Here is a 5,230-nt window from a genome sequence, read left to right as displayed (position 1 = left end):
AGTGTTTTATGGGCCTTTTTATCTTCATATTATACTGTAGTATTACAGTAAAGACATTCATATATATATATATATATATATATATATATATATATATATATATATATATATATATATATATATATATATATATATATTTATATATATATATATATATATATATATATATATATATATATATATATATATATATATATATATATAAAGACATAAAATTCATAATTATTATGACATTCTAATTTTTTAGTCCACTGTCTTTCTCCTTGCCCTTATATCTAGAAAATATTTTTGTTTGTTCGTCTTTCTTATCACTACTCCCATGTTTCCCTTCCTCTGCGCTGTTGTGGCAGAAGATGCAGGCTCTGACCTTATCGTCTTCACAGGGTCTGGCTCTGCAAGATCGTTTTGTGATTTACGAACTGCTAAGTTCAACATAATCTTGACGGAGCTGAAATTGATCTCTGTCGGAGACTCGAAGGAAACGCCTGTCATCAAGGCGATAATGTCATTATCTGGTGCTCGCATGGAAGGGGAAAAACTCCAGAGAAGCATCTCTCTCTCTCTCTCTCTCTCTCTCTCTCTCTCTCTCTCTCTCTCTCTCTCTCTCTCTCTCTCTCTCTCCGCAAATAACAGATTAAATAAATATGTTCATAGATGCACTCTTGCACACTTGTATATTTCTTGTCCTGCAAATAGCGCAGATGCCCCAAAGTAATTGTTATGTTGGTCAGTCTGTCCGTTTTAGTGAGGTACTTTTGTTCGTGACATATGACCATCTGACCTTAGCGCATGGTCACAACTCTTTTTATATAATATATTTTTCGTACCAGTTTTATGCCTTCTCCTTCCCTAGCACATTGGATAAGGGCCAATAACTTACCTACAGGATGCAAACATTGGCTAAAAATGAGATTACGCTACCGAACAAGATCCGCTGGAGGGTGTTAATAATAATGATAATAACAATAATAATAAAATGGCTGCATTTTGTGAATTGATTTTATACTGAATTTTCTCAATTTCATTCTAATAATTCGCTTTTCCTGAACATCAGTATTAGTCAACAAGTGTCCAATGTCCATATTTTGATGGATGAAACAGCGTATTTCTTACAGATGAAATTCTTTATTCTAAAGCATTACAGCAGGGATGTAAATCCGTAGATTTTCCTGATGGTATTTATTTATTATTTTTTTTTTCTGACGTCTGTCTGGTATTTTCAGTACTTTTTCTGTAGACATGTTTCGACCAGCTCGATGGTCATCTTCTGGACGTTGGGATGAGTCTGGAGACACAGGGCGCTCGTGGCGGTATATACAGGGGGTCTCGGATCAGGTCGATTTTCATTGGCTGTCTAGGGCGATTCTCCTCGGGCTAAGTCTCCTCTCGCTCGGTGATGGTTGTATGCGCTCTTGCGTGCGTGCTCTGGAGTGCACGTTAATGAGTATATTGTTCGTAGGGTTGCTGCCCGTAGATGGACGTTCCTGATTGCTTCGCTCACCCGGGGTGCCAGTAGGTGCCGCCCTTCGCGCCGATGTCGGGAGGAGGAAGGTCTCCTGTGTAGTATTGAGACTCGGCTTCTCTCTCCCGATGTGTAGGGCTTCCAGGAGGAGGAGGCGGTGATGGTCGGTCGTTTGATCTATTATCTCGATGCTGGGGATAATGTCATTCCTTTTTAATCTCAGGTTACGAGCAGTCCTGGCGTGATTAAATATGGCACCCTCCTGGGCATGACAGGAGATCCTCTTGGGGAAGCGCATGGTTGTCATACCAATGTAAGAGCCGAGGCACTCTCGGACGGGGCATTTGTATCAGTAGACTACGTTGGTTTTCTTCAAGGGATATTGCTTGAGGGGGGCCGGGTTATTTCTCATCACCAGGCTGCTGGTTTTCTTATTCCTGTAGAATATGAGTTTAATTTTCTTACCGGGATCGAACGGGCTGATGTTTCCCTCAATGATGGTCCTGAGGGCGCGTTCGTCTTCTTTTTATCCTTTATGGAATTTTCCTTGGTAAAAAAGTTTGATGTCATCAGAGGTGTCGGGGCGAGGTTCCTGATGGTACCATCTGTTCACGGCTCTTCTAATGCACTTGTCTACCTCTCGATTCGTGTGTCCATTATTGATGAGGATCTGGGGAGCACATTCCAGCTCCCCATGGGTGTCAGTCCAGGAGAAGCGGTGTGAGAGAGCTCTTCTGACGAAGGCGCTGATGGCGGATTGCTGATATCTCTCGGGACACTCACTCTCTCTATTCAGACATTCAGGGTGCCATATTTAATCACGCCAGGACTGCTAATAACCTGAGAATAAAAAGGAATGACATTATCCCCAACATCGAAATAAGAACAGATTCTGCAGATGACACTTAATAATTGCAAAAACAGAGATTAAGTATACAGTACAGAGAAACTCAGGCCACCCCTGTGTGAAGGAAGATAACCTCATTTAAGGAACACACGCCTCATTATCCCATCTTCCCCAAAATTCAGATCTTCTTCTTGCCTCACTGCTTCGGATGCTTTGTAGGAGCGAATTGCTGCTGTTTCTTAGTCAGGTGATCAGATTGTACAGTGTTCGCCTAACAATGATTTTTAAATTATCCAGGCGGTTCTCTATGAACATCTGCGTGGCGGAGTAGTAGCGAGAAGTTGGTGAGGCGTCTCAGAATGCTTGCGTCAGTGGGCTTCCGTTTGGTGCTCTGCAGGCATTTCTAGAGGGTGTTGCAGCGTCCCCTCGGCCCTCACCTACACCCACTTCGTAACCTTTACTTTGCCTCCAATCCTGCTTCCTTTCTTTACTGGTGCTGTCCAACCTCCTGATTATTACTTCTTAGTGTAACTGTTGGCTTTTCTACTACTTCCACTTTTTGACCTTTGCACTTCATCTCTGTTATTTTCTGGATTGCTTTATCTCTCTGTCTCACCACTCCAATTCCACCTTTCCACTGTTTTAAATGCTGAATGGCCGAAAGTGGCCCAGTGTAACCTTGACAGCCTAAAATGTCGTGAAACCCAATCAAGCAACCGGAAGCAGGAAATAGCATCTAATTTGTTCAGGTTCAATCTACCCAAAATATTGTCTTAACAGAAACACTGCGTGACATTTTCATTTGTTTTTTTTTATTGCTCAACGTCTGTGCGCTGGGCTTCCCTTGCCTGCTCAAGGCAAATCATGATTGCATTTCCAATCACAGCGAAGACAATGTAACCAGCAGATCTGAGAAGGATGTTGGGGAATGGAAGTACGAATCGCTTTGTAATTAAGGGCTGTTCTTTATGATGGAAGAATCTAAATGTTGCGTCATGAGCCATCGGGAACCACGCCACTTTCTCACTTACTCTGTTGGCTTTTCAGGCCTTATTGTGACCCTTTGTTGTTCTCAGCAGACTCCCAGAGTCTGCTGCGAATTTCTAAGCATCGATTTACGGGAAGATATTGCTGTACCTTGCCCATTACTACACCATACTAAATTCGTCAGCTTCAGTTTCTTTTTATCATTCGATCTTCCTTTAAGTTCACTTTTCTTAGATAATATGACATCTTTTGTTTTTCCTTGTAAGCGTCCATTTATTTTCAGAAGCTCAGTGAATACTGTGAGAAAAAACATTTTATCAATCTTACCCGTTCAGCCAATAAGACTGAATCAAGACAGTGATAAAAACAAAATAATAGGGAAATAACTAAAAGTGAAAAATAAACAGATTCTGCATTTCACTGACCACACATGTCACAGGACAAAATGCAAAAAAGCGAAGGATTTCAAAGGCACGTAAGGAAGAAAATTTCCGTTTGCAAATGCGCATATAGGCCTACTCATACAAGGATATAGATAGCAGTATACATACGTTAAGTATCAGTATATATCAAACACGTTATATATAGGTTATACAATAACAATATATCGGATCTAAATGATTTGACAGGTCAGGTGACCAAACGAATAGGATCTTTTTATTATCTAGCTCGGCGTTTTGAATATTTCTTTGACCGTGATTATTACTGTAATAAACTAAGGTTGCTGGATGAACTTCAGGGCATGAACTTTTAGATTATTTGCCTGGGAATTCTGTGACTGTCAGGTTGGCTTTACCTTCTAGGAACATGATTTATATAAATAAAAATGAGAAAAGTTGATTCTTTTGTGTACGAGGTCCTTTGAGACAAACTGCAAAACGGAAAGTCGAAGTTTAGCGTAGGGGAAAAATTGATTCCTACTTTGTATATTTCCCCAGACACTGGCCACACTGTTTGTGTGGCTTTCTTTCCGGAATATGAATTGTGTGATCGTGCGTCACCAGGTTTTGGAACGAGAAATTCTGCTGATCCAATTTGCAGAAGGATATTGGAAAACTAAAATATCTTATTGTTAGTAGTGATTGGACTAATTGTGCACGTAATGATTATGTTATAAACTTATCAAGTAAACAAATAAGTGAAAATGTTGTAAGTGCACCCGGAGGATGTTTATCCTTCTTTATATCGAATAGACCCTCCTCTGTTTTAACGATTGGATCGTCACTGATTACATTTGAATATATTGGCAGGCGCTATTTTTTGCGACATATAAGTATATATATATATATATATATATATATATATATATATATATATATATATATATATATATATATATATATATATATATATATATATATATATATATATATATATATATATATATATATATATATATATATATATATATATATATATATATATATATATATATAAATATATATATATATGTATATATATATATATATATATATATATATATATATATATATATATATATATATATATATATATATATATATATATATATAAATATATATATATATATATATATATATATATATATATATATATATATATATATATATATATATATATATATAAATTTATATATATATATATATATATATATATATATATATATATATATATATATATATATATATATATATATATATAAATTTATATATATATATATATATATATATATATATATACATATATATAAATTTATATATATATATATATATATATATATATATATATATATATATATATATATATATATATATATATATATATATATATAAATTATATATATATATATATATATATAAATTTATATATATATATATATATATATATATATATATATATATATATATATATATATATATATATATATATATATAAATTTAATGAGGCCAAAAACC

Source organism: Macrobrachium rosenbergii, chromosome 48 (assembly GCF_040412425.1).
Source record: "Macrobrachium rosenbergii isolate ZJJX-2024 chromosome 48, ASM4041242v1, whole genome shotgun sequence".
Classification (NCBI taxonomy): Eukaryota; Metazoa; Arthropoda; class Malacostraca; order Decapoda; family Palaemonidae; genus Macrobrachium; species Macrobrachium rosenbergii.
This window is presented reverse-complemented; position numbering follows the sequence as displayed.